The sequence below is a fragment of the Pholcus phalangioides genome, unplaced genomic scaffold (genome assembly GCF_987345545.1).
Source record: "Pholcus phalangioides strain wild (caught in Gottingen) unplaced genomic scaffold, Ppha-v1.0 ptg000003l_1, whole genome shotgun sequence".
Taxonomy (NCBI): Eukaryota; Metazoa; Arthropoda; class Arachnida; order Araneae; family Pholcidae; genus Pholcus; species Pholcus phalangioides.
Window position 1 is genome coordinate 55,278,375 of NW_028301596.1, and position 15,749 is coordinate 55,294,123.

Here is a 15,749-nt window from a genome sequence, read left to right on the forward strand (position 1 = left end):
TTGGAGATGGCACGGCCAACCTTCCCCCCCCCCACCCCATGCTCTCTCCTGCGTACTACGCCTCTGGTCACGTATAAACTCACGGTTGTTACTTCAAATCAATGTATGAATACAAAGGTAGAGAAAATTTAACTTTATGCTACGCGTGTGTAGGAAATATAACGGGGATAATCACGATTTTAAAAACTAGGAAGTGAGAAGAGTGATGCTCGGATTTTCAATAAATAAAAATTTTGTCTATGGATTCAGAATAGATATTGATTTAGTAATTTCCATTTTTTTCTCATGAAAGGGCGCGAAAACACATTTGGGGGATTGAATAAGATTTATCTTCAAATTATTTTCACAGTAAGTTTTACGTAGAATTTTAATGCGTTACATGATATATATGTGCTAAAAGCTCAATTAATCCTTTGAAAAAGGGCAGACATTTTTTTTTAAATCCATAGCAAAAAATGTAAACGAGTGAACCCGCTATGTGACCACCCTCCCCCTTCAAAGAAGAGTTATTACAGTCGAATACCGTTAAAGCAAAAATCTCGTTTTAACGAACACTTTTCTAATCCCCCAAATAAGTTTACATAGGAGCAATGCTAGGTAACCTGGAATTCCTTTATAATGAAATTTCGTTGTAACGAAGTGATTCCTCCGGTCTCTTGGCTTTCGTTATAGTGACGGACTCGCGATGCGAGGATCCGGGTTCGAACCCCACAGTGGTGGTCGGCTGAAGTTGGTTTTCTGTGGTTCCCAACTTCAAGGCGCAAATGCGAGCCGATCTCCCCGTTAAAAAGTCTCGCCACAGAGAGCAACAGTCCTACAACGATAAATCATTCAATCATAACACTTCACTCATAGTTAGAAAAACTGGTGGCAGATGGCAGCACTACACATAACAAACATTACACAGAAACAAACTTTACGTCAGGTTGCACTACACGTACACGCATATTCCCGCATGTACTGATTCGTTGGGGGGTTCCTAGGGGGGTTCCGCGGGGGGAGGGTGCATTTGTGGTGTAGCAGTAGTAGGTAGGGCCTCCAAAAAATGGCTCGGGGATCCATGATGTTCTTAAGTCAGCCACCTCGTTGGGCAATTTGCCTGTTGTGGCGTTGTATTTGTATTTGTATTTGTTATAACGGGATTCGACTGAATATTGATTTTATATATTTTACTCTCATCAGGACAATTTTATTTAGGAAATTCTCTCGTGCGACATTTGAAATTCTCGACGCTACTCCTCCTCCCCTAAGGGAAGTCATTGCCAATACCTTAAGAATCACGGTATCAAATTAATAGAGGCGAAGAAAGGAAACTTTTCATACAGTCATATCTTAAGAACGACAAAATATAATTCGCCTCGGGCGGCAGAATTTCTAAGACTGGTCCTGGGTACATCAAACAACTGTGGGATCGGCTACGTGATAATGTTTTAGGTGTAAAATCATATTTTAAGAAGAGAAATGGTTTCTAATAATTTGTTTGATGAAATAAATCGGTTTGATGAAATTAAATTAAGTAATAACAAAATATATAACAGGATCCATAGTTGACGGGGCACATATTTTAATGGCGAACCATTGATCCTAGAGGCATACTTCCAATTAGAAAAAGTACCCAAAAAGCGTGTAGTACTCAGATATGTCATTCATATTCCAAGGGGAATGTACAGTTATTAAAATAATATTTTTATACAGTCCTTGTGTGCTCCAAAACCAGTTAGAAAGTTGCTGCTCTATCTCCCATGGTGCCAACAAAAAACTTACACGTTTCTAAGCGTATGGTGCAATATTGACTGTTTTGCATATATTTTTGTTCTTAACCGTTGTGCGTGTTAACCGTAATCGAATGTTCGTGTGTGTTGTGTGGCCACGCCTACAACGAGTATAAACAGCGTGATGCACAGCAAATATGTTGCTTTTTCCCGTCGATTTTAACCTTCTGTTTACATTTTTCCCCCTTATTTTGATTCAATTATGTTTAGTTATTTTTAACCGTTTATACTGATTTTTTTGTGTTGAGTTTAATCTAATAAATTAAATGTTGGCATTCTCCGTACTTGTTCGATGTTACTTGTGAAAGTTAAACGACATCTCAATCCTAAAAGCCAAAAGTGCACTATTAAAAGCTCAACTTCCCTCCGTTTTCCACATCCTCCCTAAAATTCTGAATTTACCTTGTATGATTCGGTTTTGTTACCCATAGCACTGTGCGGGCCGGATTTGACATTTTATTGAGGCCCGCAGGCCACTTATCTACGGGCTACTAGAAAAAAGGTTACAAAAGAGCTCTTGGAAGAATCTTTGAAACATAAGCACTCATCTGACGTTATTTACTGCTCTGTTTAATGGATATAGGGAACATTAGAACGGGTTCTGTGCTCTATAGTTATGGTTTTTCATTAATAAAATCTTTCATAAAATATCACATTGAAGGGAAAAGAAAAGGCATAGTTTTTTTTATCCCAAAACTTTTAAAATGGCCATGTATTTTCTCATAGTACGGAAAAAAATTCAATAAGTATTTTTAAAATGTGAAAATTATTCGGGGCCGCCTCCCTAGAAAAGTTCAAGTCATACATTCAATTCTTCAAAGGAATTTGATAAAATTAAAAACATATATATATTTGAGAAAACGAAATTTAATTAACAAAAAAAATGTGTCCCGTAAAATACGGGTCTTATGGTCTACTCATATGCATAATTTCACGCGAAGGTCAAGCGTCGAACGTGAGAACCTTGGTGTAGTTAGAACGCGAGAAGGAAAAACGTGCTGTGATTATAGTTACACAGGTTATTAATATAAGCCACGTGGAAGAAAGCGCTCATGAATATTGTGATGCTGACATTTACGTTTTAAATTAATGTAGAAATATATATTTTTTCATTTATATGCATATCAATTGGAGGCATATCAATAAGTATTCAAATCACCATGGAATCACCTGGTCCATGTTGGTGATTACGAAAAATTCCTATGGAAATCAGCTAGTACGTGTCACTATGCAAAATAAAAACAAATAAAACAAAATACGCAAACAGGGAGCATGTGTAATACACAATTGTAGTTTGATTGAGTAGAATGATAAATTTTTTTTTAATTGGAAGAAGAGTATAAATTTCCACAATTTGAAGTAAACGATTGCCGATGGCAACTGCTGAACCTAAACTTATACTTTATAATTTTTTGAAAAAAAAAATCAGTTGCGCTCACTGCACAAATAAGTTACGTTAGTGTTGCGTTTTGATAGTGCATTATTATATTCGTACGGCATAGATGGAGAGCTAAGATAAAAATCTTTCGCGTCACAAAAATAGTAGATTGCCAGCTTATAAAAATAGTGACCGAAAGTTTAGGCTTTAAAAATCGCAAAAAGGCACTAAAAATGCTCAAAATAGGCACTAGAAAGGGTGTTAAAAGGGAAATTAATTAAAACCTACAATATTAAGGGCTTAAAAACAGGATAAAAATTTGGTTCACTTATTCTTTATTCTGTTCACGTTTTCAATAATAGTTTATAATGAATGCATTATCAGCAAAACCGAGTTGATATTTTCATGCCAAAAAGTTTATTTGTGGTTCCTCGAGGTTAACTCGGAGGGGATTCGACCGAGAATGCTAAATATTACTCAATTATATATAGCTAATATGCAAAGTAATGCTTGTAAAAACTAAAAACTAATAATTCGTATGATAAAAACAACGCTTTGATGATACAAATTTATTTCAATAATATATTTTCATAAGAACGTATTCCTCAAAATTCTCAAATATTGAACTTGGTATTCAGTCAATCGGTGTCGTTTTTAAAGATCATCGCTCCATTTCGACGCAGGTGATTTTTGGCATACCTATTTAAAAACAACTGGGGCCCCGGTTGTTTCTACTCCACTGTGTAAAAGAGTAAAATCAAGTCCTCTGAGCAAACAATCTGGGACAGCCTGTGTAATACAATTCAAAACGCTACCGATTTTCCATGTTTGTGTGACGAAAAATTCAACAAAAGATGGCGCCCGTTATCTGTTCGATTATGCATGCTATCCTATGCTGGTACAAAATTTTACATATCTCTAACACGATTTTTTTACGAATTTTCAAAAGAACGCATTAGAAACAGCTTGCGCGTGTGATAAATAACATGAAATCAATGTAATTGGATAAAAAAAAAAGATTTAAAATAAAGGAAACTTTTCAGTTCATAAAATGACGAAAAATATTTGAGATCCATTCATAAAACACTCAAAAAAAATTTTGAGACTTGAAATTCAATTTTAAATAAGATCGAATCAATAAAATCTCAATCTTTTTCATCATTTTTGAACTGAATTCTTTTTATTCTGAATCATTCTAATTCAATCACATTGATTTCATGCAATTTTATTAAGCTGTTCTTAATGCACTTTTCAAAATTTATAAACAATTAAGTAATAGAGATATTTAAAATTTTGTACTGGCATAGGATAACAATCAAATGCAATCAAATATATGTGGTAAAAATTTGAAATAAATCTCAATGGAAATACAATTTTTGTGTTTCTACATAAGAAAGTTTACCATGTTAAAAGGTAGGACACCCTTTAAAAAAAAATTACCACAATTCATTTCTTCGATGTGTGCGCTGAAATTCAACGAGCTGAAAATGACTTTAAATTTAAAAAAAATTAATAATTTATACAAGTATTCTCGAATTTGTGAAATGCTTTATCACGGTTGATCAGTTTTTGAAGTAAAATTTTATTGATATTAATATTACGTAAATTTTGTTAGTCTCGCCACAGAGTAGCTTCGTTAAAGCTCGCTCCTGATAATGAGCTTGGAGCGAGCACTTAATGTGATTCTCATGGATGGATTTCCTATGTTTAAAATTCAGTTCTGTGTGGAAATGTATGGGTTCTAAAATTTACAGATAAGCATAGAACAATGTCGAAATATGCATTTACGGCCGGAAAAATTTGAAAAGGGTATTTTCACAAAAAACAGACATTTATGGCATATTGCCTGAATATCCGGGCCCTCATAATAAAACTAGTGAAAATACAGTGTGTCATTAAATAAAAACCGAAATTCTCATACGGTCCATCTGTCCTCTAATTTCCAATGAGAAAGTTGTTGCCCTGTATCTCTTAAGAACGAAAGATGTTTTAAAATGCAATATGAGATATTTGAATTCAAAAATAGGAAAAATTGGTGAAAGAAAAGCGTACGTGAGAGAAAGAAGCGTTGTCCATTGTTTATATTGTTCTTTCCCAACTTTTCTCCGATTTTTCAATCCAAATACTGTATCTCAGCGGATATTGCACTTAAAAACGCGGGGGTTTTTTTTCCCGATCTCAGAAGAGACAGGGCAAGTTTCTAATCAGAAATTGAAGGGCAGGGAGATCCATAAAAATTTACATTTTTTTATTTTACGACACACTGTATTTTCACTCTCGAAACTGCTGGTACAGGGCGATTTCTGAACACATCTTGATTATTTTCTGAACTGGAACGATACCTCTACGACAAACGGTTGATGAGATAAAGATCGAATTAGGACTTACAGAACACCCAGTATATACAGACGTAATATAGACATAAAACGTAATATACAGATGTAAAACGGTTTTTTCGCGCCGCCCCATCCCCACCATCCGTTCAGAATATTCTGCGACAAACCACCAGTTAAATTGACAACACTTATTTTCGCGGTACAAGAAATTACAGGCAGATAAAGCTTGATAGCCTCAGGTAGGTCACCTACAAGATGCCTGATGAGTGTTCCTATTTCTGTGCCGGGCATCGCCTTTTGAGAGAATTTCTAATAAGTTCCAAATTGACCTCAAAAACATACTGAACAAGATGAAGAAGAAACTTCTAAATATGCTAGTCATTCGCCTCTTCTTGTTCGTGTTAATGGTGTTTCACTTTCAACGGGCAACATTCGTACTTGTTTTCCTTTCTTTGCTCACGAGATTCACCCGGAAACGGAAATGTTATCCAATGTGCGTACGTGATTCGTTGCTCGTGGGTGCAATTTAATGCCTTGTTTTTCTCTGCTATTAAGAAATCCCTCAGACACGTTCCATCTTTCGAAAAACATTATGGAATGGGGAAAACAAAAGAATGACTGAGTTCGTGTCACGATTCCTGACGATGAGGTGTTGCCCGCGACATCGAACCCAATTTTTTCGAAAATGAACTAAGCGGCACATTTTCGAATCGCTTACGTGATCCGCGGTGGTGCAGTTCCACGTCACTTGAGTGGTTCGTACACATTTACAGATCCCTCAAGCAGCCTGCGATATATTCACAGCATCGTCAGCCTCCCCCAGCGTCAAAGGGAGAGCTTGCTGACCTAATGTACATGCGTATATATATGAACTATTTATATCATAATCATCATGCACCCACCCCCCAGACTTTCAAGTCTATCTACGCTTGTGATTTAGAGATCATTCAAGTGGCCCGCGACCAGTCCGAGAACACTAAATTCGCCAGCAGCACAATTTCCAGATCACTATGCTTTCATATTGGGTATTTTGGTTAAAATTTGACATCCATATTTTTTTTATGGGCAAAAGTTTTTGAGCCACCTCGTTGGGCAATTTGCCTGTTGTGGTCCGTGTATTTGTATTTGAATAAAGTGTCCCGAGGATTATTTACATCGTGGCTTGCTTCCACACCACTTGCGTGGCCTGCGGCATATTTGTAGGTCACTTGAGTGACCTGCGGTACCATTCCAAGTGACAACTCAAGTGATCCACGACATATTTACAGATCATTGCAGCACACTTTCAGGTCATTTGAGTGACCCGAGACATATTTACAGATCATCAAGGCACATTTCCAGATCACTTCAGTGTGTGTGTGTGACCCCCGAAATATTTACAGGATCACTTGAGCGACCTGCGATGCCCTTCTACATAACTTAAGTGACCCGGGGTACATAAGCAGATCACTCAAGTTACTCGAAGTGCTGTTCCACATTACTTAAGTGGTCCGCGACTTTATTGGTTTTCAAACCAATAAAGTGGCCCGCACTGCCCTAAAGGTTGAACATCCTTGTCCTAAAATGCGTACTACTACACGTACTTTCCTTCAACAGAGGTTGATTCTGAGAATGATTTTCAACTGCGTAAAGGGCCATTTTCCCCAATCGAAAAATCATGAATCTTGCCCATCGGCTTGAAGACAAATAAATGCAAAATACCGTGAATAAAACCTGACGTGTTTTGGTCACCCATTATTTTGCTAAGAATAGCACTAAATAATGGTGTCGGGTTTTATTGACAGTACAGTACTTTGTATTTATCTTCAAAAATTTTACATTTTTTGCTTTCTCATGATAGCGTTAAATGCCGCCCCCACCCCCCTTTTGCCAGAAATAGGAAAAAATGATGTTTGAATGTTTACTCTACCCATGTTACTCTATGGGAGTTATTTTCCTAAAATGTTTTGTAACGTGTATAGGTATATCCAATCAGCATATATATAGGATACAGAAATAAGGTATCCAACCAGCTGATAAATAGAAAAAGAGAGAAAATTTGCATATTCGTGCTTCTTGTATGGGGGGGGGGGCGACAATACAATATAACTTCAATGGGATGATTTGATAGAAATGTCTATTGTGCTTGCAAGTAATTGGTTCGAAGACGCCTGATCAAAGGAGACTGTAAATATGACTTCGCCCGCCAAAAAAAGACTGTTAGTTTCACTTTGCCAGCTCAAGAAGACTGTTAGTACGACTTTGGCAAGATAGTTAGTGCAGCCAATTAAGATTGTTAGTTAGTATGACTCTGTCAGCCGCTGTGGTGGTCGAGTGGTCGTAGTGGCGGGCTCACATCGCGAGGATCCGGGATCGAACCCCACCGTCGTCACTGTGGTGGTCGGCTGAAGTTGGTTTTCTGTGGTTCGAGGCACGAGTGCAGAGAACGATCTCCCCATTAAAAAATCTCTCCACGGAGAGCAACAGGCCCACAACGGTACAATTATTCAATCATTACACTTCACTCTCGTATAGTTACAAAAACAAATCTTCAACTCAATTGAGTAAACGGCTTACATCCCTAGCGGGGCAGAGCCGTGGCCCTGCCTGGTTCTTCAGTTAGAAAAATCGATGGCAGCGCTACTCATATAACAAGCATTACACAGAAACAAACGTCCACTTCACGTACACCCACATTCAAAATGTACCAATTCGTTAGAAGTTCCGCAAAGGAATACGGACGAGGTGCAGATTTGGTTTAATAGTAGTAGTAGTATGACTTTTCCAGCCGCAGAAAACAAGACTGTTAGTACTACTTTGACAACCAAAGAATTCTGCTGGTATGACTTTGCTAGTCAAAGAAGACTGTTAGTGTGAGTTACGTTTTGAGTTTGCTGCCATCTTTTTCGAATTAGAAGTGACAGCGGTGCGAAATGTTCTGTGATCATAATTTTTTTGTGACTCTGTGGATAATTTTAGGCCATCTCGCGTTTTTAGCTCAGAAACCCTGACACACCCCGTATCTTATTCGAACAATTTTAAAAGGGGAAAAACTAGTAATATTACAGTGATCTCTTAGCCATGCGCGTTTTATGGTTTCTGCAATGTGTATTGATCGTGAAACATAAAAAAGAGTATATACGTGCAATATTTTGTTTATATTCTAGTGACAATGAAATACACAAGAGTTTGATTTTAATCCTTGAACCATGTTCATCTAAATTCATGTTGCGTATGAAAAAAAAAGGAAAAGAGACAGAGTTTCTGATCACATGATCCGAATTTTAATCTGAATGTAGAAGTTGTAACTGTGATGAGTTTACCCGAGAAGGAAGTGAAAAATTTGTTCCCAATACTGAAAACTTTACGTTATTTATTTCTCTGACTTTTTTTCCCATCAGAATCAACGAAATATACAACATTCATTTTACTTGTATTGGATCATCTACGAAATTGATGTTTACTGAAAAAGAGTGTTAAAGCTATGATTACCAAGACACTGCTCAAAAATTAAGAATACCATTCAAATCTGCTGGCAACAGATATATGAGTGATTCTTATCGGGTGAACCTTCAACTGATATCGATAAGCAAATATGTTAGTATGACCCTGCCAGTCAAAGAAGACAAGACCGTTTGTATGGTATGACTTTGCCAGCAAAGAAAAGAATGTTATAATGACTTTGGCAGCCAAATAAGACCATTAGTTAGTATGACTTTGCCAGTCAAAGAAAACAAGAATGTTATTATGGCTTTTCCAGTCAAAGACCACGAGACTGTTAGTAAATGATTTTGCTAGCCGGTATTAAGATTGTTAGTATGACCGCTAGCCAAACCAGCCAAAGAAGAAGTCTGTTATCATAAGTCTGCCAATCAAAGCAGATGTACTTAGGCCTTGTGACTAACACAGAGTGCCCACACTGAAGACACGTATTTCTCTAGTGCCGATTTGAAAAAGTTGACCAGGCTTTATCAGCGGTCCCTTTGCATTTTACGAAAATTTTCACGAGCAGGAGCACCTTCTATGCGTAGGAATGGACTCGCGTTACTTGAAAGCATCCATTACGTCCTGCTCTTCTCAGCTGACTTGTGTCTCGAGCCGACAACTTCTATTACGTTCAGTTCTTCTGCATACAGTATTGCCAACTCTTGTCAACCCGTCAAATACTTGAGTCAATGTCAGCTTTGTCTACGTTACCTTTGAACAACCCCATACAGTATAGAAATGAGGATGCGTACGCATAGGGTAGAGAGAGAAAGAAAGGGTAAAGAGTAAGTAAAGGGTTAATTTGATTGACCGTATTCCTGCTGCGGACACGACGCGGATAATCTTCTTCGGTAACCTCTCTCTGGAGGTCAACGTCATAAAAAAAAATTCCTGAGATATTTTTTGAGGTCATAATTCCTTTGCAGCGACTGAAATTCTTCGAAACCATGAGAGGTATGAGCCTCACCCTCATACATTATTGCTGCCATTACCAAACTCAAAATGAACAGGTAAAAGAAGTTCAGAAGTTAAATACCGTTTGACTCATCCCGATGGAATTCGTCTTTCCTCTAGCCAGATCGGAACTTTAATAAACGATGTGTTCGAAATTGTGCGAAATGATCACTTCCATATACACAGGTAGCATCAACCCCCCCGGGAAAAGTAATACCTGGAGGGATAGCCAGATGACCTGAGAAAAAACGGGACAAATCCCGGAATTCCTAATGAAAAACCGAGACAACACACGCAATGCATTAATAAAAACCAGGACATTCTAGAAACACTTTTTTGAGGGACTTTACACAGTATAAAACTTCAAACTTATAATTTATTACGAAAATATTATCACACTGCTTCTATACGAAGGTACCAAAATGCGTAAAACATCAAGATAGGGATATGAATGTCGGACGTCCCGTATATACGGGACTAAAGAACGTACACAGTGAAGGGGGATTTTTTTATTACTTCAAAACTGTTAATTATAGTGGCACAAACAGACATTCATTCTTTTCGCGATCATTTTTATAATTGCAATATTTTTCATGAAGCTATGGCATTTGTGCAGATTGTTTGACTGTCACTTTTACTGAAAATGTTAGCGTCCTCTATTGGCTTTACAGGGAATGAAAATGAAACAATTAAATGCACGTATTGAAAAACGGCTTAAACACTTCAAGCTTACTAATTTTGAATTTTAAGCCTTCTAAGCCCTAAGTCTTAACTGGAAATATATTCTCATAATTTTCAAATGTTTCATCTATTAAAAATATTATAGACATAACGGTTAATATATATTTACAGCTGTTTTAATCATAATATTCGATTAAATAATAAATATACAACATCGGAACGATTTGACCTAAATGTCTATCGTGGGAGAAATTTTATTTCTCGCTTAAACGTATTGTACGCCCATGCTGAGTTGGCCTCTGATATTGACGTGCGACGGGAGGGTTCATTTTCCAGAGGAAGACGCTAACGGAAAATACCAACCTGCGACGTTTTTACCGAAAGAAGATAAATGGAATCGCGCGCGTGACGTTTCAGAGTAGCCACAGGTCAACTCAGCGTGGGTGTTCAATATTTGAAAATTTTATTACATTCTGCAAAGGCAAACCGGAACAAAAAAGGCGTCTGGTATTTAATAGCGAAAAACTGGGACATCTGGCCACCCTACTTACCAAAATGTACATGATGAAGACTGGCCAAAGGTAGTAAATTTATAAGTTGAGAACGTGTACAAATGCCGACTTCCATCCCTCGCTAATGTTTTCATTGAATTTGGTCTTAGGCGAGAGCTCTCAAAGATCTTCGACCAGTGGGGCTCCGTGGACTAGTTGAGACAACACCCTTGTGATCGGGTGAAAATATAGTCAACTAGAAACTGCATCATTTTTACTCAGTCTCCTGGGTTGTGAAATTTTCTCATCAGTGTGCAGGGGAGAACCAATACCTTCTAAAGCAGAACCTTGCTCTAGAAGGTGTTGGGAGAACGGGCAAACTCGAGTCTTCTGGTTTCCAGGATAGTGGAGATCGATTCAAGTACCCCCGTGAGAAAAGCGGTTTAATCAACTCTTCTATTTCTTGAGCAATCACTTTCCTGGGAAATCCTTCGCGAATTGGGTAGACTTGCGACAGGAACCACAGACATCTTTAGTGTATTTAAGAATCTTTACTTTTTCCTCCAGCTGATTCACAGCTGAAGGCGAATTCGCAAAATTTTTTGGATGCCAATAAAGAGTACTTTTCACAACTAACAGTGTATGAATATTGCAGTACACACATTGCTTCTAATTTCTGTGATTAGTAAAACGACCACTGTTCTGAGGATTAGCGATTTGGTGAGACATCCGTACCCCCAAAATATGCCAAAGAATAGTCATTTTTCCTTGTAATTTAATCACCTTTTTTCTACAATTTCAAGTCACCAGTAAAAACGTAAAAACAAAACCACCACATGATAGCGATGGCGCAATGGTCAAGCAACGAGAAAACAGAACTAATAACTAAGTACTTTGCTACGTGCGATGAGTGTAGTGTTTTGTTTTTTTTTCGCTTCTTCACCGTCAATGACCCAAATACAAGTCAGTAACAGTAAGCTAGTGTTCATAGAATTTTTTTATTTTATTTTGACCAACCAATCTCAAGTCCAGCATCAGTTATTAGAAGGCTGTTCTTTCTTTTATTTTATCTTTATTTTGACACTTTTGTCCGTGGCCTTTACGAGTGGTGGCTTCTTCTTTCATCGAATCAGTCACTGATCCGAATCAGCAGTGTCTCGGTGTTTTTATTATTACACACGTTAGTGTCATTTTTGGACATCTTGTTTGTCCGCCACTGAGTTCACTTCGGAGTTTTTTCGTCTGCTTGAAGTCTTGTTAATTGAAATTAGGACACAATAATTTGATTTGTGCATCTGTGATTACGAAAGTCCAAATGTATTTGGTGTTCCACCTGGAAGCTTAAGGTATGCTATACTGTATATATTACTTGTTTTATGGTCAAGAAGTTTTACATTTGAATATTCCGTGGATATTTTATAATGACATTATAAATTGTTTTATCGGTTCCGGGCGTAGTCCCAATGGTATCGAAATCCCGAACCAAAATCCCATCCGCCAAATCCTTAAAATACTGAAATCCGGATCTTGAAATCATTAAGACACCAGAATACCGACAAACAAAATCCCTGAGACACCAAAATACCGGCGGTCAAAATTTCGACAATACCAAAATTCTCACAGCTCAAATCCTCAGTTGAAAGTTTGATAATACCGAAATGCTCACAACCAAAATTCCGATGATACGAAATCGTCACTGTCAAAATCCCGACAATTCCTAAATTCAGAACAAAATCCCGACCGTTGAAATTTTGATAATACTGAAATCCTCACATCTAAAATCTCGATGATACCGATATCCTCACAGCTAAAATCTCGATGATACCGATATCCTCACAGCTAAAACATCCGTTTAATACCGAACCAAAAAATCCCGACATTGCGAATTTCTCACAACCAAAATCCTCCCACAATACCGAAATTCTGAACCCCACAGCCTGCCTGTTGAAAAATACCGTAATTTGTCTTTTTTTTTCTCTCTCCTTGCAGCTTATTTATTTATATTTACTATTTGTTCCCACGCCGAAAAAATTACGTTAATATATTAATGAAATATATTGAATCAGTCAATTCACAGCGTGATTCAAAAAATATATTATTTAAGAAATGCAATTTAAAATTTTTGGATCTTGTAATGACTGGAATATGCCCCCAGACCCCTTATTTTACATTAATCATTAAGATTTATATATTTTTTTAGAGAGATATTCAGTAACGCATCTCCTAAACATAATTCCGAGACACTTTTCTCGAATTCGTACAAGCCAGAAAGGGTAGAAATTTAGTCATTACCGTAACATATACGTGAACCTCTGAGCTGTGGATGTGATGTTTCGTGAGTTCTGCCATCTTCCGAATTTTTAGTGATAGTGGGTCCGTGAATTTTTTGTTTTGGTAATTTTTGTGTCCTTGGACTGCCCGCTCGCTGTGCATAATTTTAGGACGCCGACTCGCATATGTATCTCAGAAACTCTGACATACCCTGTATCTTTTAATGAATTCGAACATTTATAAACAAAATCTAATAATATTACCATAGTGGTGATCTCATCCAAGTGACAAAAAAACATCAAAATTTGATTGAAATCTCAGAACCATGTTCATCTAAATTCAAGTTGAGTATAAAAAAGAGAAAAGAAACTGTTTCTGGTCACGTGATCCAAATTTCAATCTCAATGAAGAACTTGCGACTGTGATGAGTTGTATAGCCGAGAAGTAAAATTTGCTTCCAACACTGAAAACTTTACATTATTTATAGAGCCCGGATGTTCAGGCACTAAAAATGGTCAAGATAGGCAGGCAAAAAAGCACTAAAAATGTTTGAAATAGGCACTAAAAAAAAACATTCATAATTAATTCGAAAAAAAAAGGAATGTAACTAAAAGCTATAAGGTGTCAAGAGTCCAAAGGTGGCTAAAAAATTGGCTGCTCTACTCCTACTATTTCAAATTATTGTTCACCAGCGGTTACCCACGGCTTCTCGCGTGGATTTGAATATCGGAAAACTGTTCGGCGATGATTTCCCCCGAATAATATTTGAACCCCTTGTGACGCCTCCGCCCCCCGGGGGGTTGAATTTTCAGAAATCCCGTCTTAGTGATTCTCTGTATTATAAAATATAATACCCAAATTTCATATTTATAGCTTCAGTGGTTTGGACTCAGATGATTGCCCCATATAACCTTTGAACACCCCCCCCCCCCGCATTTTGAACAATTACCTTCTAGTGAACCTCTACATTACAAAATAAAACTATTTACTAAATTCCATATTTATAGCTTCAGTGGTTTCGGCTCGCCGTGATTTCTCTACGTAACCAACCCCTTCCTCCCCTTCTTCCAACGCCTCAAGTGGAATTTCGGAAAAAATCTTCTTACTGACTCTTCACGCCAGGAAATCATAAAATAAAACTACTAACCAAATTTTACATTCATATCTTCATGGTTTCGGCTCTGCATGATTCCTCTAGGTAACCTTTGAACCCCCTTATGACTCCCTTAGGGGTCGATTTTCGAAAAAAAGAACCCTTCTCGGCGAATCTTTACGTCATGAAGTAAAAATACTGATTAAATTTCATATTTATAGCTTCAGTGGTTTCGGTTCAACGATGATGAATCAGCCAGTCAGTCAGGACTACCCCTGTGCGGTCGTGTGGGCATCGTGCTGGACTCTCTCGTCCTGAGGATCCAGGTTCGAACACCGTTAACTGCACAGTGGTGATCGGCTGAAGTTTGTTCTTCTGCGGTTTTCCAGCTTCGAAGCCCGAATGTGAGCCGATCTCCCATTTAAAAAGTCTCTCCGCAGAGAGCAGGCAGACCTACAACACGATACTGACATAACATGAAAATTCAAGCATTTGCATTTTTACTTCAGCAAATGGCAGGCAGATGGCAGCATGAACACGAAGCAAGCGCAACTCCGCAACATAGATACGTTAGAGCCACACATTCACTAAGAACACACATTCCGGCATGAGTACATTCGTTAGAAATTCCGAAGAGGAATGTGTACGAGGTGCATGTACGGTTAAGTAGCAGTCAGCCAGGACATGTCATTTTTTGTACAGGGTGCAAATGTAACAGGGCGTGTGGCATTTTACTGGCGAACCGTTGATCTTAGAGCCATACTTCCAGCTAGAAAAAGTATCCAAATAACGTGTAGTGATCACATATGCTATTCATGTTGCAAAGGGTTGTATAGTTATTGAAATAAAAATGTCAACTTTTCTATACGGACACCGGTGGTCAAAACCCCGATTACAAAGTTGTTGTCCTGTCTCTCCTAATGCCAACAAAAAAAAAATCACGTTTTAAAGTGCAATATTCGAATTCAAAAACTGGAGGGAATTTCAGAAAAAAACAGCATTAAATGCGAATAAAATGGTTTTCCCGTATTTAATGCAGTTTTTTTCCAACTTCCCTCCTTTTTTAAAATTCAAATATCTTTGCAAATACTGCTCTTAAAAACGAGGAATAAGATTTTTTTTTTTTTTCGGCATCCGGAGAGACAGGGCAACAACATTGAGTTTTTGACCACAGGATGTACGTGTAAAACTTATGATTTTTATTTTAATAACAATGCAACCCCTTGCATCATCAATGGCATATCTAAGTACTACACGTTATTTGGATACTTTTCTAATTGGACGTATGCCTCTGACATTATCGGTTTG

The 15,749-nt window shown here is 37.6% G+C and overlaps 1 protein-coding gene across 6 annotated transcripts in view; it reads left to right on the forward strand.

The window, feature by feature from the left end:
• LOC149088912 (NAD kinase-like) overlaps positions 1-15,749 on the forward strand; it is an 85,387-nt gene that overhangs the window by 10,133 nt on the left and 59,505 nt on the right. The window contains exon 1 of one of the 6 annotated variants that reach the window (XM_089250720.1): positions 12,209-12,423. The exons of 4 other annotated variants lie outside the window; for them this stretch is intronic. The gene's annotated coding sequence lies outside the window, so the exon portion shown is untranslated. Of the gene's footprint in view, positions 1-12,208; positions 12,424-15,749 lie in introns of those variants that run through there. One more of the 6 variants, XM_089250711.1, reaches the window with a different exon arrangement.